The sequence below is a fragment of the Camelus ferus genome, chromosome 2 (assembly GCF_009834535.1).
Source record: "Camelus ferus isolate YT-003-E chromosome 2, BCGSAC_Cfer_1.0, whole genome shotgun sequence".
NCBI lineage: Eukaryota > Metazoa > Chordata > Mammalia > Artiodactyla > Camelidae > Camelus > Camelus ferus.
Window position 1 is genome coordinate 82,446,838 of NC_045697.1, and position 19,206 is coordinate 82,466,043.

General features: G+C 35.8%; 2 long non-coding RNA genes across 2 annotated transcripts in view; one reads left to right on the forward strand and one right to left on the reverse strand.

The window, feature by feature from the left end:
- The first annotated feature begins 210 nt into the window (after positions 1-210).
- Positions 211-19,206, forward strand: part of LOC116658136 — a 63,041-nt gene continuing 44,045 nt past the window's right edge. The window contains exon 1 of the long non-coding RNA XR_004313313.1: positions 211-776. This is a non-coding gene — a long non-coding RNA (uncharacterized LOC116658136). The remainder of the gene's footprint in view (positions 777-19,206) is intronic.
- Positions 13,885-19,206, reverse strand: part of LOC116658132 — a 32,596-nt gene continuing 27,274 nt past the window's right edge. Inside the window, exon 4 of the long non-coding RNA XR_004313303.1 lies at positions 13,885-15,456. This is a non-coding gene — a long non-coding RNA (uncharacterized LOC116658132). The remainder of the gene's footprint in view (positions 15,457-19,206) is intronic.

Here is a 19,206-nt window from a genome sequence, read left to right on the forward strand (position 1 = left end):
ATCTGATTCCATGGACAGGGAGCCTCTAATGATGGCTGCAATCTTCATGGTCCTGAGCCCCAAATGTTCACGTGTTCAGCAGTTACTGCCATGCCAGATGCCAGACACAGGTGATTAACATGATACAGTAATTAGTAGACATGGCTCCCATTTAAAGGGCGTATTGCTGGAGGTAGATTGGTGGATGGAGAAAGAGATGATAGAAGAAAAGTAAACAGGTTGATAAAACTGCGTAAGCAAAAGTAAAGATATCCTTTAAGGTCAAAAGTTTTTTGGAGGAGGTAATGCTTTGGGGAAAAACGTATAATTCTTTGTTGTAGAAATTCTATGTGTGAAGGATAGAATTTGAGTACAAGGTTAATCAGATGAGTCAGAAATCTGTCACATTTACTCAGATAAAGAGGATAACTTAAAACTAAAAAAAAAAAAAAATGAGAAAAATGCGTGCGGTAATTGGATGAACATGGCTGTGTGGGTGAGGTTTGTCATAAAGAGTTAAGCTCTCTTTCGATATTTGACTGCAAGTAGCTTTTATGCCTCACACCTGCCTCTTCTTGTGTCTCTCACCAGGCCAATATTGTACGGAAGCCCAGGTGTTCCCCCTCTAGTACCTGCAGGAATCAGAACACCCAATCGCCTGCCTCCCTACGGGAGTCGTCACTCGGGCCCGCCCTCTAACCACAATAAAAGCCCCAACCCAGTCTGCTTTCCTGGTTCTCTCCAGCCACCCCGGACCTGCTTGAGGCTGTTCTGCTCATCCCAGAGATCTCAGTTACGTAAGTCACAACTCTTTTCCTGACTTCTTGGTGTGTGTGCGTTGATACCCTCTCTTGCCACATTCAAACCAGGTTTTGGGTGAAGGTTCCTCCTGTTTTTACAGCGCGGCCCGGGTACAATAATGTTGAAAGGAGTTTAATGGAGTAAGACTTCCAGGTTTTTACTGTAGGTTACTAGGTATTGATTCTCTTTTATTATAAAAAAAAAGGGGGGGGGGGTCTGGATCATAATGAAGTTTGTTAGAGGTCATAATGATTTTTCGCTTTTATGTCTATTGAATTTAAGTTTCCTGCTGAACTGGTTAGTTGTTTAGCCTACTTTTGGCTTAGGAAATCAAAAGAGAATATAGAAGTCAAAGTCATTTTAATATAAGGAGTATTACTGGGAAGAGGGAAATAAGAGTTACCTTGGTTCATAGTCACCTGAAAAAAAATTTTTTTCAGAAGAGACAGAAAATATGATGTAAACAAGATTTTATTAGTAAAGTAAAAAGGTAGTAAAATATAGTAGACTCCTGAGAATTGGCAGCGGGCCAACCCAGGAGAGGGAAAATGGCGCTGCTCCTTTGTTTTTCCTGTTTTTATACCCTGGCTTTGGGGGCGTTTTTGTAATTGATTGATTCACGGCTCAGGTTCTTCGAGTGCTCAGGCTGATTGACAGCTCAGGTTCCTTGTGCTCAGGCACGCCCATCTCTGTTGAGTATGTTCTTACCCACGAAGCGCGCAGAGAAACCCACGGGAGGGGCTCAAACTGTAATGTTAATTACATTACAATGAGCACTGAGTCAGGTTAAGCCAGGTCCTTCTGTCTATTCCGCAGCCGCATCGTTTCGATCCTAGCCAGCTTCTTTGCTGGCCCTCATTTAGAGAAAGTAAATGTTTTTGGAGCCCCTTATCCTGCGTGCAGGTGTGCTGTTATTTTCTGGATTGCTCCTGTTCCCGTCCTCTCCCCCTGCCCGGTGCTCATTTCTATCTAACTGCCTAACACGACTACTTGAAAGTATGTGAAAGTTCAAGTCAGCCAGGAAAGTGTTTTTGGAGTCAAAAAACAGGAATTACCATAATTCATATAGTTTAAGGTTTTCTATTAAATAACTGTTCTCATGAAAATAACAGTGAAGTCTAATCACCCATTTTAACATAGTAAGTTCAAATGAAAATGCCATCAGTGGTAGATGAAAAGAAATCCTAGCAACAGATGGATTCTCTCATTATATATATATAGCACTTTTCATGCTTTTTAGATTTTAGGATGACTTCAGAACTAAACCAGCAGTTTATAGTAGTTGCAAAAGCTGCCTTCTACAGCATATGTGCTAATTATAAGTATTCTTTTTCATTTACAATGTCTTATTAACATGGATTTATGCATAGCTAGTTAATGGTTTCCTTACAAATTCATGTAAACATGCACCCATTTCTAATATACGGTAAAAAAAAATAATAATAATTAATAATTGGGACTGTTTCCTGTTTCATGCCTACTGGGCTCTTCTTTCACCAAACCATATTAAAAATGGAAAAAACACAAAATTTGAAAAAAAAATTGTAGGTAAAACTTTCCAGACATTGCTTTGCTGTATAAGACTAAATACATTCAGATTAGAGAGCCTTCCTCCTTGAGTGAAGCTCTGCTCAGCTGAGTTGATTCTTCTTTAATTCTTTGGTCACTGGTTTCAGTGACTATTTCAGCTATTCTAGATCTGAGCACATCCTCTTTTAGACACTATTATACTCTGAGTAACCCAAAATTCTATGCTCTAATTAAGTTATTCAGGTGGATATGTAATTAAATTTCTTTGGGTAGAAAGGTCATTTCAGTGAACCAGGAAAGCACAAAAAAGCAATTTAAAATTAACTTTAAATTTTGTTACTTATGATAAAAGTTTTCTAAAGAACATGAAAATGTAAAATCAGTTTACTTGGGAGAAATATAAAACTTTATCTTTAAACTTAACTCCTGTCAATTTTCGTAAAAGATTTAGATTTATTAAAATTCTTTTATAATTAAATGACAACCACTTTTCCTATATTTAAAATGTTAACATTCATATTTCTCTATTTCTTACTTGTATGAAATTGTAGTGAAGTTCAGAAATTAGACTCCCTAATCTTTCCTCCCCCTTAAACCCACTTTCTTAATTTTTATAAACCCAATGCTTCTATTTTTTTTAACCTGAAATATTTAGGGTCAGATTTCTACAAATAGAATTGTGTATAAAACTCAAGCTATTTGACAGGAATGTTGAAGTTTGAACTGATCAACTCAGTCCTTCACTATTTTTCACCTGGAGTTGCATAATCTCTGTATGACACTGAAACAATCCACATCTAAACCATTACTCGCTTTGGTATGAGACTAAACGTACTTGAGTTCAATTACTGAAACAATGTCTCTGTTTCTCTGAATAAGTTAACAGTTAGTGCATCAGTTTCTATCACAGAGTAGCTGGCACGTGGATCCTGTCTGAACTGAATTTTAAGAAACAACTTTAGAAACCATCGTATAATATTTTAGATAAAATCTTCTGGCAATACATTCAGGAAAAAAAGTCATAATAAAAACATAGCCTAAATACCTTTGCTTTGTTCTAGTTAGTTAGATTCTCCTGAATGCAGACTTGTTAAAGAGAACAGGGTGGTCTCCTGTATTTCAATAGGGTTTCTTTTTCCCTCCCCCTGCTGGAAGCATGAAGTGATTTTAATCTAATATTTACTGTGAGAACCTGGAGGTAAATGTCATAAACTTGTGCAGGCTCCCCTGTGACGGGATACCCTTGGAGTTAACTGAATTGTCCACACTGAGCCACTAGCACTTTGTCAGTTATGGATCAGGCTTTCCTACCCTGACACTGGTTACCTCTAGGATCTCCACCAGGTTCTTGGGAAATAATAGAAAACATCCTCTCATTCTTCCAGCAGAGGAAGGAAAAAGGAAACTCTTTTGTAATACACCAGAACACTCTGTTCTTCCTGAACAAGACCTGCCCACAGGAGAAACTAACCCGAGCCTAACGTTCTGCGTTTGATCAGAGTCTAATGGAACTTGGGGAAAGGATATCCCTAACTCCAGCCACTCTAGCTACCCTATCCCATCCGAGGGAAGAGGGGAAAAATGAGAAGCACTTGTAAAGCTTTCACACCAGGGCACAGACTCAATAACAGACTGACAACTGATCACAGGACAATGGTATGCTTCCCCTGCTCTGACACCTCACCACATCATTACTAAAGGCATATCTGCAGCAGTTCCTTGGACTTAGTACATCATGTCTGGCTATCAAGAAATAATTATAAGTCATACTAAAAACCAAAAAAAACCTTTCCCCTCAAAAAATTGTTTTTGATGAGGCAGCATCAAATTAGACATGGCAGGGATGTTGCAATGATAATATTGGTCTTTTAAAATCACTATGATTAATTTGCTCTGTGACAAAAAGGCTCTAATGAATAAAGTAGGTAGCATGCAAGATCAGAAGGGCAGTATAAGCAGATGAAAATCTGAAGGAAAAAAAACAAAATTGCTAGAAGCAAAACATTGTAACAACAATGAAGAATTACATTGGTTTTAGTAATTCCCTGGACATAAATGATGAAAGAATCTTTGAATTTGAAGATATATCAATAAAGACCTATTATGCTGAAAAGCAAAGAGAACAAACCTGAGGAAAAGAACAGAATATCCAAGGACTATGGGACAACTACTAATGTTGTAACATACATGTAATGGAAAAACACAAGGCAAAGAGAAACAGAAAAAATAGGTGAAACAGTGACAGGGAATTTTCCTTTTTCTTTTCTTTTTTATTGAAGTACAGTCAATTACAATGTGTCAATTTCTGGTGTGCAGCACAGTGTCCCATTCATACATATACATACATATGTTTGTTTTCACAAAAGGCTATTACAAGATATTGAACATAGTTCCCTGGCTATACAGAAGAAACTATTTTTAAATCTGTTTTTATACATAGTGGCTAACATTTGTAAATCTCAAACTCCAAATTTATCCCTTCCTGCCTGCTTTCCCTGGTAACCATAAGATCGTTCATTACGTCTGTGAGTCTGTTTCTGTTTTGCAGATGAGTTCATAGTGTCTTTTTTTTTTTTTTTAAGATTCCACACATGATTGATATATTGAATTTTTCTTTCTCTTTCTGGCTTACTTCACTTAGAATGATGATCTCTAGGTTCATCCCTGTTGCTGCAGATGGTATTGTTTTATTCTTTATATGGCTGAGTAGTATTCCATTGTATAAATATACCACAACTTCTTTATCCAGTCATCTGTTGATGGACATTTAGTTTGTTTCCATCTCTTGGCTAATGTATACAGTGCTGCTATGAACATTGGGGTGTGTGTATCTTTTCAAATTAAGTTCCCTCTGGATACATACCCAGAAGTGGGATTGCTGGATCATATCGTGGATCTGTTCTTAGTTTTCTGAGGAATCTCCATACTGTTTTGCATAATGGCTATACTAAACTAAATTCCCATCAGCACTGTAGGAGGGTTCCCTTTTCTCCACACCCTCGCCAGCATTTATCGTTCATGGACTTTTGAATGATGGCTGTTGTGACTGGTGTGAGAAACCTCATTGTAGTTTTGATGTACATTTCTCTGATAATTAGTGATATTGAGCATTTTTTCATGTACCTGTTGGCCATTTGTATGTCTTCACTGAGGAATTGCTTGTTTAGGTCTTCTGCCCATTTTTGGATTGGGTTGTTTGGTTTTTTTGTTTGTTTGTTAAGTTTTATGAGCTATTTATATGTCCTGGAAATTAAGCCTTTGTCAGTTACATCATTTGCAAATATTTTCTCCCATTCCAAAGTTGTCATTTTGTTTTGCTTATGGTTTCCTTTCCTGTGCAAAAGCTTTTAAGTTTAATTAGATCTCATGTGTTTATTTTTGCTCTTATTTCTATTGCTTGGGTAGACTGCCCTAGGAGAACATTGCTAAGATTTATGTCAGAGTTTTGCCTATGTTTCCTTCTAGGAGATTTATCATGTCTTGTCTTATGTTTAAGTCTTTAAGCCATTTAGAGTTTATTTTTGTGTATGGGGTGAGGGAGTGTTCTAACTTCATTGATTTACTTTCTGCTATCCAGTTTTCCAAATATCACTTGCTGAAGAGACTGTCTTTTCTCCATTGTGTATTCTTGCCTCTTTTGCCAAAGATTAATTGATCATAGGTCTGTGGATTTATTTCTGGGCTCTCTACTCTGTTCTATTGATTGATGTCTGTTTTTATGCCAATACCATGCTGTCTTGGAATTTTCCTGTTTTAATGTCAGATACCAAACTATAGATCTAGAAGGATCAGAAATAACCAAGCAGTATAAATGCCAACAAATCCAGACCTAGCCATATCACCTTCTAACAAAGAATCAAAAATAAAGAAAAAATCCTGGGGCGGGGTAGAAGCCAGGGTTGGGGGGATAATACTATACCAATAGGGGAACAAAGATAAGAATTACGATCTGACTTCTCTTTGGAAAACATACAAGCAAGAGAGTAGAGTGAACTCTTTAAAGTTGTCAGAGAAAGACCACCAACCCAGAATTAGGTACCTGGAAATCATCTTTCAAAAGTGAGGGAAAGGGGACTTTTAGACAAAAATTTAGGGAATTTGTTGTCAATAGACTTACTTTGAAAGAAATGTTAAAAAACAACAACAACAAAAAACAGCCCTTTAAAGAGAAGGGAAATAATAAGTCAGAAAGTTGGATCTCTATAAGAAAGGAAGAACATCAAAGAAGGAATGTGATGGTAAAATTTGTTTTTCTTACTGATCTAACAGAAATTCAAAATAATAGCAGCAATGAACTTGATTATGTAGGTTTATGTACACATCTTGTGTATGTATATAGTTGGGTATGAATATATATAAGTGAGTTGAATGACAGCAGTGCTACATATGGGAGGAAGCAATTAGGGTTTTTGTTGTTGTTATTTTTAGGTACTCATACTACCTGTGAAGTAGTATAATGTTATTTGAAAGTGGACTAGGATTGGCTGTAAATTTGTATTTACAAAGTCCAGGGCAACCACTTAAAGAGTAAAAATATACATATGTATATATCCAATATATTTTTTAAAGGGAAAATGGGATTATAGATAATATTCCTTTAAAAATCACAAAGGCAAAAAGAGCAGAAGAAAAAAATAGGAACAATGATATACAACAGTAAGGAACGAAGACAGACAACAGTAATGAATATGTGATACAGTATCCTAGCTTTACCAATAATGACTTTAAACATCAGTGGTCTAACTGTACTAATTAAGATAAAGATTATCAGAGTGAGTAAACAAGACTCAAGTATATGTTTACAAGAAATCTGTGTGTGTGTGTGTATACGTGTATATATATACACATATATACACGCATGTAGTTTACAATTAAATGGATCAGTAGACCATGCTAAGACTAAATTATAAAATGCAGGAGTAGCTATGTTAATTTCAGACAGAGCCAACTTTCAAGTAAAGACAGATGTCAACTAAAGAAGGGCATTATATAATGATAAATGGGCCACTTCTCCAAGAAGACATAATCCTTCACATGTATGCACCTAACAATGTCAAACTATGTGAGGGAAAAACTAACAGAGATGCAAGGAGAAACAGATGAATCATTATCATAGTTGGGTATTTCAACATTTTCTATCCAAAATGGACATACTCAGCAGGCAGAAAGTCAGTAGGACTTGATTTTTGTTACCTAAAATATACAAAGAACTTTTAAAACTCAACAATAAGAAAACAGGCAACCTAAATAAAAAGTAGGTCAAAGACCTTGGGCGAAACTTTACTGAGGAGACATAAAGATGTACCACTGTGGTGGGGGATGTTGATAATGAGGGAGGCTGTGTATGTATGAGGCTCCGGTCTGTATGGGAAGATGTCTGTAGCCTCCTCTCAGTTTTACTGTGAACCTAAAACCAATGTAAAAATAGTCCTAATTGAAAAAACAGTTTGGAAATGCCTACAAATAGTATCTCAAACCCACTTAATTTTGGAGAAGTCAAAGTAGGCACACCAAAATAGGATATGTCTCCCAAGAAATAGCTGATAAAATAATGACTTAGACAAAAACTGCTATTTCAAAGTTGCAAGATTTTTTTTGTGTGTGTGGCTACTGTTAATTGATGTTACTATTTGAAGAGACTTTGAGACAGGAATTTCCCAAGGTTGGGGAAAAAAAATCGTGAGAATTTGTCCCTTTGTTAGGCATTGTGAGTCTGATACCTTTGATAATTAGGCTGTCAGGAGCTCCACTGCACAGTGGGACCGTAAGAAAGGTCGTTAGAGGCAGAGAAGCATCTCGCCAGACAATGTCACCGTGAAGGGACCCTTTCATTGCTAAGTGGGACTTGTTTCTGCCTTTTTGAGTGGTACAAGAGAGATTAACCTTTTTTCCTCAGGATATATAAGTTCAGTTTTAGTGCTGCCTTAATGACACCAACACTAAGACTGAGAGAGTTGGCAGTGGAAATACTTTACATGAAGTCTACACTGGAGAAGGGTCATAAATAAATACCAATCGAACTCAGGCTATGAAGAAGTTGGCTCAGATACTTGGCCCATTGCAGTAAATTGTATGGCTGGTGAACAGCCTTGAACTTAATGGACAAAGAATTAAAAGTTTGGAATCAAACTTACCGAAAGAGTAGAATATTTGAGGGCCAGGAATTTATATTTGGGGACAGTCCATCTTTTGAGCTAGCAGAGATACTTTTCTTCTGCTTCTGGAACTTCTAAGTGTAGAGGACAAAAGAAAGACCACCTCTGGGGTGCAGCTCAGTGCAAAGTTTGCCTGGAATATTTCTTAGGAATTTTACTATATTTGTATGTGAATTTAGATTGTGTTTGTGCCATGGTTACACATTGGCATAGGTTTGAGTGATCCCTAATCTTATTTTCTTACATCTATAATGTTATAGAAACATATATAACTGTGATTAAAGTGCTGACTTTTCAAAAAATTTATTTCACAAATAGGTCAAATTTTAAATTGACTATTTTGTAGGAAAGATAATTTGATCTTTAACCCTAATACTTCATTAACATTTGAAGATGGAAATATATTTATTTTGCATAAATTTACCTAATGGACACCTAATAAAGTGAAAATTGATTTTTCAAATACACATCAAGTATAGAAGAAAATTTAGAAAATAAAGTGTTGACTGGCTACCCTTTTTTGGAGCAGCTGTATAGAGTTAACACATTACGTTCTATAGATCAAGGAATGAAATTTAATTTTTAAAGATTGATTTCTTTTTTAAAGCTATATGATTCTGTGATATTGCAGGTTATAAAAGGCAGAACTTTGAAATGATAAGTGAGATGAGAATATAGAACACGGTCACCAGGTCAGTGGAGGCTCAAAATCCTCATAGTTCCTCAAATATTAAAATTAAAAAAGGGAGGTGTGGTGAAAATTAACATGGAAATCCTAAGTAGTAAAAGTAAAAAGAGAAAATCATTGCTTTTCAGTAAAGCTTTAACAAATGAATACAGCAGAACAGAAAATACTGCAGCTTAGAAAGTAATTTGCCATTGGACCATTTCCCATTTCATTTCTAGTTGATAATAGGTTTTCTGTCCTTTCTTCTTCAATAATATGCTCATCACACACCCAGCTTAGACCAAAGTTAGCCAAAGAGTCTCCTGAAAAATAGAAAACAGTTATTTTTATATGATCTTTTGAGCGACGTAAGCCTGGCATTAGGTGACCTAGAGAATCATAATTCAGTATTGAGATAAAATATGAATAAGAATTTTTAGTTCCCTGTTGAATAAAAATTATTTTATCAACACTCATATTAGTTTATTTCTCAACATTTAAGGAGGACATGCTTAATTAGTACAATATTTTATATTACTCATTGGTGCAAAATGGATGGTGATCATACCCCTCAGGCAGATCACCACTAAGCAGCTTTGCATCCTGTTGGTGTGCACTGCATCTGGACCGGCTCATAAAGAAGCAAAACAAGCCAGTCCATCAATTAGTCAGTGGGTCAAATCTGCAATATATAAGTGATTTGTAAAATGTGTTCAGAAAAAGTTTTTCTTTTCGCTGAGCAAGGACTAAATTGGATAACACAGATATGGTATCTGATTTAATTGGAGGATCTGGGTTTAATTATGGTGGCTCACAGAGAGCTGTTTAGTGTTCCTGGCTGGGAATTATAAAGCCGGCATGCCTCTTGGTCCTGTTCAGCTGTATTATAAAGTCCATCTTCTTTATTTTTGAAATGGTCTATATCAAAAGTTGGATTGACTTTATTTAACAGTGTATTTTTTTACAACAGGCCGCATTTTAATCTCTTTATCCACAGCACTTGGCAAATGCAAACTTAAGCACAGTGGGGCACTGAATTTTCAGAGCATGAACAAATGGATGAAAGTACAGATGAACACACTAATGATAAGGAGATGAGAATTAGAAAGAACAAATAGGATTAAATAATTGAAACCAGAACATTTCATTTGGAATGCACCTATGTTATGTTTTCGCTGAAAAAAACCAAAAATAATTTAATTATAATAGGTATAAAAATGTAAAATAATGGAGAACTAGACTAAGGAGAAGGTTGATGTATTTTTTCTTTTCCCCCAGATGTCTTTTTTTAAAAACACAACTTTTAAAAAAAATTTCCTTAACATATATTCTTATTTGAATCTACAACGAAAATGTCAACTGTTATTGCCCTTTGTAATCTTTTTCTAATCGCTTTGTATTAGAAACATGTTCTCCCCACTCCTAGTTTTCACATGGACAGGTGTTCCCCAAGTGTGTTCTTAGGCTGTCCTTCTCCTTCACCCACTTTTCCCCGAGTGGGGAAGAGGGGCTGTGTTTTGCTGGGGGTTAGTGCGAGAACAGCAGGACACGACTGGCTCCCAGCCTCCTCTCCAGAGCCAGCCCGCTGCGGAGAGCGGAGGCCCTCCGCCCTCCAGGCCGCTGCTTGTGCGGAGCTCTGCCCTGTCGAGGGTGCGCTTCGCTGCCCAGCCTGGCCTGTGCCGTGCTGAGTAGCTCTGCCTCATTCTGGCTTCAGCCTGAGGCTCACTTGACAAGCATCCCTGAAGGTCCATTCTTCACTTTGGCCTCTATCTGGAATAAAGTCAAAAGTTTGGACCCATCTGCTTCTGTTTTTGACTTAGGTCTCAGTGTGTTCAGAATCCAGCATGGGTGGAATGTGTATTTGTTTTCATCAAGCTATGTTTTTCCTTTTTATATCCAGATATTTATCTGAAGCTGACTCTTTTATTGATTAAGTTATTTACAAGGCCAAGACTTTTTTCCTAATACGAGTTTTAATTAGTCCTAAGAAATTTCAGTATTTAGTAGTATTTTCTTGCTACTTAGAATAAAGCCCTATGTTTACTTAATTTACTGATTTTTCTTTTTAGTTGAATATATAAAAATACTTTTTTTAATTACATGTTTCACACCTGTAACCCTATGATCCTAAATACAAGTGGCATTAAACCCTGAGCCTCTACCAGGGGCCCCATGTATTATTTATTAAAAAAAAGAATCTAAGACATACATCTTTCAGACAGGATAGAGTCCCCATAATTTTTAGAGACTAAATACCCATCAGAAGTGCAGTCTAACAAGTCAGTGCTGACTGTCTGCAATATGGCTGGATGAGCTCTAGTCTACCTGGGTGTTGTTTTAAGCAATACTGCAGAAAATGTTGTGATCAGTTAACATCACTGAGTTTTCTATTCCTGTCATCTGTGACTCCCCACAACGGGGTCCTCTCTGGCTGTGTATCGTCTCCCACAGTATCATCCCATAAGGGCCTATGGTTACTTTCCTCTCACCCAAAACTCCATCTTTTATCCCCAGATCATTTCACCACATACTCTGGAACCTCTATATTTTTGGAGAAACAAATTCTCGACCTAACTTCTCCCACATTCCCATCGTTGACTTGTACTGAAACTGGAAACTTTATTACCTCTCAGGTAAATAGTGTTCATTCTTGCACACGCATGGTAAAAACAAGAGATGTGTAAAAACAAAAACATGTGAACAGACTCAGGTGATGTCCTTTGCTGCTGCTTCTTGATGCTGCTCCCCTTCTCCTCACCACCACCTTTTGTAACATAGCCGTCTTCTACAGAGCTTAAAAAATACAAAGCTGTAGCACCCTCGCTACCATTTTTCTCAAATTTATGTTCTTATTCTGTTGGTTTTGGAATCTTGGTCAAATGTTTCTATCCTTTTGGAGATTCTTGCTGACTTCTGGTTTTTATCTGGAATACCCATCATCTAGTCTTTGTTACATGATACCCTCTTATCCACTGAACTCCCTTGCCTGACTGCTTTAAGGATACATTCTTCTAAATAACAGTTACTTTCCAATCATTGAAATCAAGTTCAAATCCTATATTTTAGGTCAATCTTTCTCATTCAGTTATTCCCACTATATTTCTTCTTTGGCCTTACTGAAAATCCCAATCCTGTAACAGCTAAGTTTTTTAGTGTTTTTTTTTTTTTTTTAATCAGCTTTTTATTTGTACTGCCAGCACTCCAGCAAGGCATATTATCTCAACTAAGTTTTCCCAATGTTCCATATTTAAACTTATTTGGTAAAACTACAGTGTGAAAAACTCAAACTGTGTTACTGTTCTCTGTGTCAAATCTGAGGCAACTGAATATTCCTGTATGAAACTGTGGGATCTTGGTGCTCCTGCTGTTAGTTTAGAGTGTTCACCTCAATTGTGCCTTCAGTGTTGCAGACAGACTTTGGTTTCTCTTATGTTGCATTTCAGCTACTTTAGTAATTTTCCAGTCTCCTTAAATATTTGGCCATCTCTGAGCATGAAAGCTTATCATTTCTTCCCAGAAAAAAATGGAAGTCAAAATCTTGCCTTACATGCTTATTTTGAATGTAATATGATACTATCATGGTAATGAACTGTGATTTTTAAAAAATGGCAAAATTTAAAATCTGTTAAGATCACTTTCTAACTTAAGCAATACAAAAGAGAAACACATCACATTAAAAAGTAAAGGACTTTGCTAAGCAAAGTGTTTCAGATAGGAGTTTAACTTTTACTGCAGTGTTCCATTTTAAAGAAGTAATCATCTTAATTACAAATAAAATTACCAAATCCTTAATTTTTTCAATCATTATTCTTAACAAAGAATTTACTTTGTGCCTAGAATTTCTGCTGATTCCATGAAGATACTCAAATACCTCGCACTCTAATCCACATGAACATACAATTGAAGAGAAATTTTAGCTTCAAAAACTACCTCTGAATTTATTCCGTTAGGGGTAGGTAGTTATCTTTTTTGTTCTATTCTGGTTTTTTGTTTGTTTTCTGTGTCTAACTAGAATGAATGAGAAGTACTGGCTTTTAGTTAAATTGGAATTTAAAATCAGTTTAAATGACTGTACTTATAGGTTTAATGTCTAACTTGAATTGTGGGAAAATACCACTTCTTAAAAACCTCTAGTTTCACTATTAATGTCCTTTTAATCATGAATTGAACTTGAAATGATTTCAAGATCTGGTAAAAATGGAAGTGACTTGTGTAACTGACCACTTAACATATTTATTTAGGAAATATTCTAGTCATGTGACATTCAAGGAATTATTTGAAGACTCGTTACTGCTTTACACAGCAAAAAGTGAAATACTCCATTAAGTTTTAGTCAAATCAATAAAAAGACCTATTGATCACTTCTAGTTAGGTTGCTCAAGTTAGTGTTCAGTTTGCAAGTACTGTTATTTGTCATTTGATTGTGCTGTAAATTTATTGATATTTAACACAAAAATGTGTCACAAAGTAGTTTATTTTAATATTTCATACATATTTTTCTAAAGTTATTTATATTTGTTCAGATTATTCAAACATACATGCTTGGTGTCCCATTACAAGTAATTTAAAACTCTACTCTGGATTTGATCATTGGGCCAGTAATACCCAAATCATGGATTTGGCTATCCTTGCTCTATCTTCCCATCACACATTGGGCTTTAGATGGGGGAGGGTTGGTCCTAAACAGAAATTCTCCCAGGCAAGACCAGGAAATCCTTCCTTGTCTTTGGGACATACAGTTAGCTACGAGAATTTTTTTTTTTTTTTTTAGGTTGATATATATTTGCCACCTGTATTTTAGGTAGCAGGTTACAAATTTACTGTTAACACTTTCTTCCACATTGCATGACTCTAGCTCATTTCCCCTTTTTGATAAAGAGGGAAAAAAGAAAAGAATTTTTAACTCAGAGGAGGAATCATTATTGTGAAGGAAGGGAATTTATCAAAATGTATGGCCATTTCTGAGGTAGAATCTCTTACCCAGGGCATTTTTTTTGGACCTTAGTTGGCAGAGGCTAATGTTGACCCTTTAAAATAGTATTTTGGTTAGGACTTTAGACATTAGCTTTCCATAAAATATAACAAAGTATGAATTTATAATTTAAAGTTTGAGTTCTACTCAAGACATCAGTAAGTAGTCTGGATAATTGGAATTTTCTCCCTCTTATAGTTCTTTATTTCTGCTTCCAGTGTGGTAATTTTTTTCTTAAATCAGCTGTGTAGTTGGTTCTTTCTTAGTAAATATCCATATCATGAAATAAGTGCCTTGATTCTCTAATTGTTGATTTAGATAGTTGTGAACAAATTATTGCTGACTGTACTTCAAGGTATCTACTAACCCTAGTGGGCTCCTGTAATTCAGAATATTAAGTTTTGTCTCCTACTGGATTTAATTCACTTATGAAATACATGTTGATCACCAGTTATAGACAGGTATCTACTGGACATTAAAACTTGTAAAATATCCACAGGAGAAAATGGAAAGGAGCAGGAACAATTTCCAAGGACATATCTCTTCTGCATTTCTTTTCTCCATTTTTTTTTAACTTGATGGAGACCTTTTGCTGAAGGTTCCTAGAGCATTTCAAGTACAGTTTCATAAGGATACATGCCAAAATGCATTGTGTTCAATAATTTTAGAATAAGATACTCATTCAGCTAGTTCTAGGTCCAGAGCCCCTTTGCTGGGGATTAGTTAACAATAGTTAAAACATCTTTTAAATTGAGCCTGGTAATTACCTTTCAATATTAAGTACTAATTGAATGATTATTTACTGAACTTGTAATATGTATAAGTTTACTATTCTTTCACACAAGAAATTGAAAATTCATCATGGCCAATGCCCCCTCGATGTGTCTTTAGAGGAAGGGTGTGTGCACATGCATGTGCTGTGAGTGACCAAGGGTTCGTATTTGTACTATACTGAACAATCTCATGCACCTGGATTGCCCCACACGTACACAATGAAATGATTACCACTACTGAGACTACATAACTAGGGAGAAAAGATAGAATGTGTTGGTTTGCACATTGGACTAGTAGAAGAAGTAAGAAGATAGGAAAATGTAGTTTTGTCATCAGAGACTCTTAAGGAACTCTGGTTTCGGTCTTCGTTTCCTCATAGAAAGTGCTTTTCCATCTCTTGGGAACACAATGACAGTGTTTTCTCTAAACACCTTCAGCTGTTCTTCACCTCTGACTCCACCAATTGGTGCCAACAAAGATGATCTTCTTTAAGGTCTACACAATCTTGCAGTGGTTCCTGAGTCGTTGGGCATAGTTGTGAGGAGAGATGATATTCCACCAGGCACTCTCAGATGTCTCTATAAGCCGTGAATGTGTAATATGAACAAGAAATTCAATTGAGAAAGATATTAACAATAACCTGAAAAAAATGTCATTATGTTAGAAACTGAAGTCATTCCTGAGGACCTAAGTGCTCTTAGTCTCTCAGGTAGGAGTATTGATTTTTCAGGGATTTCTTTTCCCCTGGGCATACATGAGGCAGCCTTAATTGAAGGTCCTGGACAGGCCTTTAAATAGTCTAAAGGTATTTTAACTTTTCAACCGGGTTTCAGAAAAAATGAGACTGGGAAAATACAATGCATGAAAATACCAGAGGTGAACCAAGGAAGGGATGTTATCAAAAGCCGAAGAATGCTTCGGAATATTTCACTTACATAATGCATCTCTCCATTTGTAAAAGTGTCTTAAAAAATATAAGCATTCTTCTGAATTATGTTTGTTTCACAGTTTTTGCTTCAAGATAATAGTTTTTAATATATATGTAATATAACATCAAAACACCAAGTAAACTAAATGGAAAACTAAATCTAAACTAGGTGTTTGGCATCCACTGGCCTATTTTTTTTGGCTAAATTTTGCATTTCTCAGGGTTTTATTTGAATACTAAGTCCAAAACTCTCTGCTGGATTCACCTGCATGTTAAATGTTCTCTCCTTTGCAACAATTTGCATCAGCTAAAATAATGTGAAGCAGAGTTCACCTCAGATATTTATATTAGTGTTGTCAGTGTGTTTTCCTCCCTGTTTCTCAAGGTCACTTTCCCTCTTTGACACGAGTGCATATACTTATTCCAAGAATGCTATCATGCAGGTGCCAGATTGTGTTACAAACACAACAAACAAAAAAAGAGAACTTAGTAAAAAATTCCTAATAGAATCAATTAAATTCATATAGTACTTTGAAAGAAATGCACACAGAATATATAAAGATGGTGTATCTTTCCCCTTGTTCAGACTTGTTTTATGTTTCAGTATCATTTCATACCCTTCGTATAGGTCCTGATACTTTTCATTTATATGTATTTCTACTTTCCGTTTATACGAATTTCTAAGTATTATTTTCAGCCTGAAATTCTCATTTTCATTTCTATGTACTGTTTGCTCAAGTAGACAAAATCTGTCTTTTATAGATTGTTTTTATATCCAGCCACTTCACCAAATTTTACAAGTTATCCCAACTTAGAAAAAAATCCTGTTGGACTTGTCAGTTATAAAAACAGATTAAAAACGATTTTTTTTTACCAGTTATCTTGTGTGCATGTGTATATAAATTTGCCAGAAACTTAGGCAGTATTAAATAATGATGGCAATCTGTGGTAGCTGTCCCTAGTGGAATAGTTTTTAACTTTTTGTTGGTCTTTGGTAACCATTTAAATATCATTTGTGATTCTACTTATTCATTCTTTAGTATTAGACAGTTACAATAAAAACGCTGACAGGTATTATATAACTTTTCAGCATATACTGATGTTACTAAAAGTCTTATAAGTTTGGGAGTAAGGTATTGTATTTATTTTATTTCACTTAAACCATTGTTTTATAAGATTATATTTTTTTCAGATAGTTGGAACATTTTGGCTTACATTATACTAATATTAGTATGATTCCTATTAAAATTTTCACTATAATCAGAAGGCTAAGAAAAACTATGTCCTGAAATAAGGTTGACCTCATCTTGCCTCCCTGAGTGATTGACAGGCTGCAGTGTCCGGGCACCTGGGCACCCAAGGTGCAGCCGCAGTCTCCTCTCCACTCCAGCCTCCTTCATCCTGGCCGTACAATGGCCTTTACCTTGGATGCCTGATTCACTTTCCATTTCCTCACTGAAAACTAGGCTCAGTCCTGAATCTCAGTCTGCTTTTCTGGGTCCTGAATACATTCAGGACTTGACTTTGCCTTTGTCCCCTCCCAGGAGGCTGTGGTGTAAGTCCTCAATCCATCAGCTACTACTCTAGATCTGATTATGGGTTCAATTAAGTTAAGCCTTCAATAGTTGCCTCTTATCCTACCTCACTGACCTGATGAAAAGACCATTATGTGCTCCATCATGCCTTTCAGATTACATGCCTTTTAACTGTCGATTGAACAGAGAATTTCATCTTAGAGTTTCTACCTACTTGACCCAATTCATCTAGTCTTCCTTAACTTTAATAGTAACAATGTCTCTTTCCTCCCACTTCAATTAGACAAACTTAAATGTCATCCTAAATTACTTTTCTTGCTGGTAAAGTTGGTAACAGAGATAACATAAACTTGTGACTAGCAAAGCTATCGAGAATAAAAGTTGCATAACTGCATTGTATTTAATGCTGATAACTCTGAAAATACTCCTATTTTCATTTAACCAACAAACTTCAACTGCCTTTTATTTACTAAAAATTATCCCTCATCACATGAACTTTAGAAATACTTGAATTTCTATTTCTGAAAGTTTTGAAATATTTAATTCATACCAGCACTTATTTTAGGCCAACTAAATAGAGTTCTTTTATAAATTAATTTTGGTGATACCATCCAGAGGTAGAAAAGAATATCCCACATCTACAATATACATTTGTAGACATACATAAACATATAGACACAAATCTTATAGCTTACATTTAAAATATTTAGTAATGAGACAGGCAGTATCATACAAACTCACTAGTTTATAAATAATAGTTGAATCCAAATTTTATTTCTGATGGTTGGAATAGGTAAGTTTCACTGCTTAGATGGCTAAAGGTTCTTACTAATATTTGTAGAGACGACTTAATAGCTACTGTTTCATTTTCTTTTCTTTCTTTCTTTTTTTTTTTTTTTTTTTTTTGCGTTCCTGAGAAGATTTCCCTGAAGTGTGCATTTCAAGGAGAGAAAGGTCAGATTCTAGAGAAGACAGGGTAGAAAATTGATATCTCAAAGGCATGGAGAAAGTATTCAAGTTTTCTCCAAGGAGTATTAGAGCAAATTTGCCTATTACCAAAGGTCTAGATTGGTTACTATTTAAATTTTCATTTTTCATAAGTAAGGACAGTTCTGTTTTCAATATTCTGATTTTTAACAATATCTGCAAGTATTTTGAGATAAATAGGGGAGGTTTGGGGCTTGTCCAAAAGGATATGTGGATTTTGAACACCTTCTAGAGCTGAATTTCTGTTCTTGTAAACACTTGATTTGTAAGATAAAGTTGCTTTTCTTTCCTCAAAGAATTAGATTGCAGCCTGAGCGATATCAGTGAGCTTATCTGCCCATCCAACTATGCTTTCTTCAATTAGCTTCTTTATTTTAGGAGATGATTTCAAACTAAGATGGCAATCAAAAAGATTCTTATGCTCTGGAGCTTCAGGGATGAATGCGGCATACCTTTGTAAAATCTGTATAAATGCTCACTTTTTTTCCCCTGAGTGTCAAGGAAAAGGCTCTGCTATTGTTTCTGTCAGCTCCTGAACACATCATCTTCCTGCTGATCCATTTCCTAATCATTTATAGGAGGGTCTGGGAAAAATTCTGCTCATCTGTTTCCTCTTTTGGGGGGATTTCCCCCAGGGGACCATCTGGCTTGTCTGATAAATACAGCATAACCACAGGTGAGAACATCCCTTAGCAGCCAGTCAGGGTCCCTGTGAGTGGGGTTATGGCTGTCTATTGATCTTTCCCATTCCTCTCAAAATTTGGTAGAATCTTCTGAAAGTGGAGGGAAAAGGCTTTGTTTTATTTCTTAAGGGAATCCTTGTTCTCCTTTATGTCCTTTTTTTCAGCGTGGCCTTTCCATAGTTACCAGTAAGATAG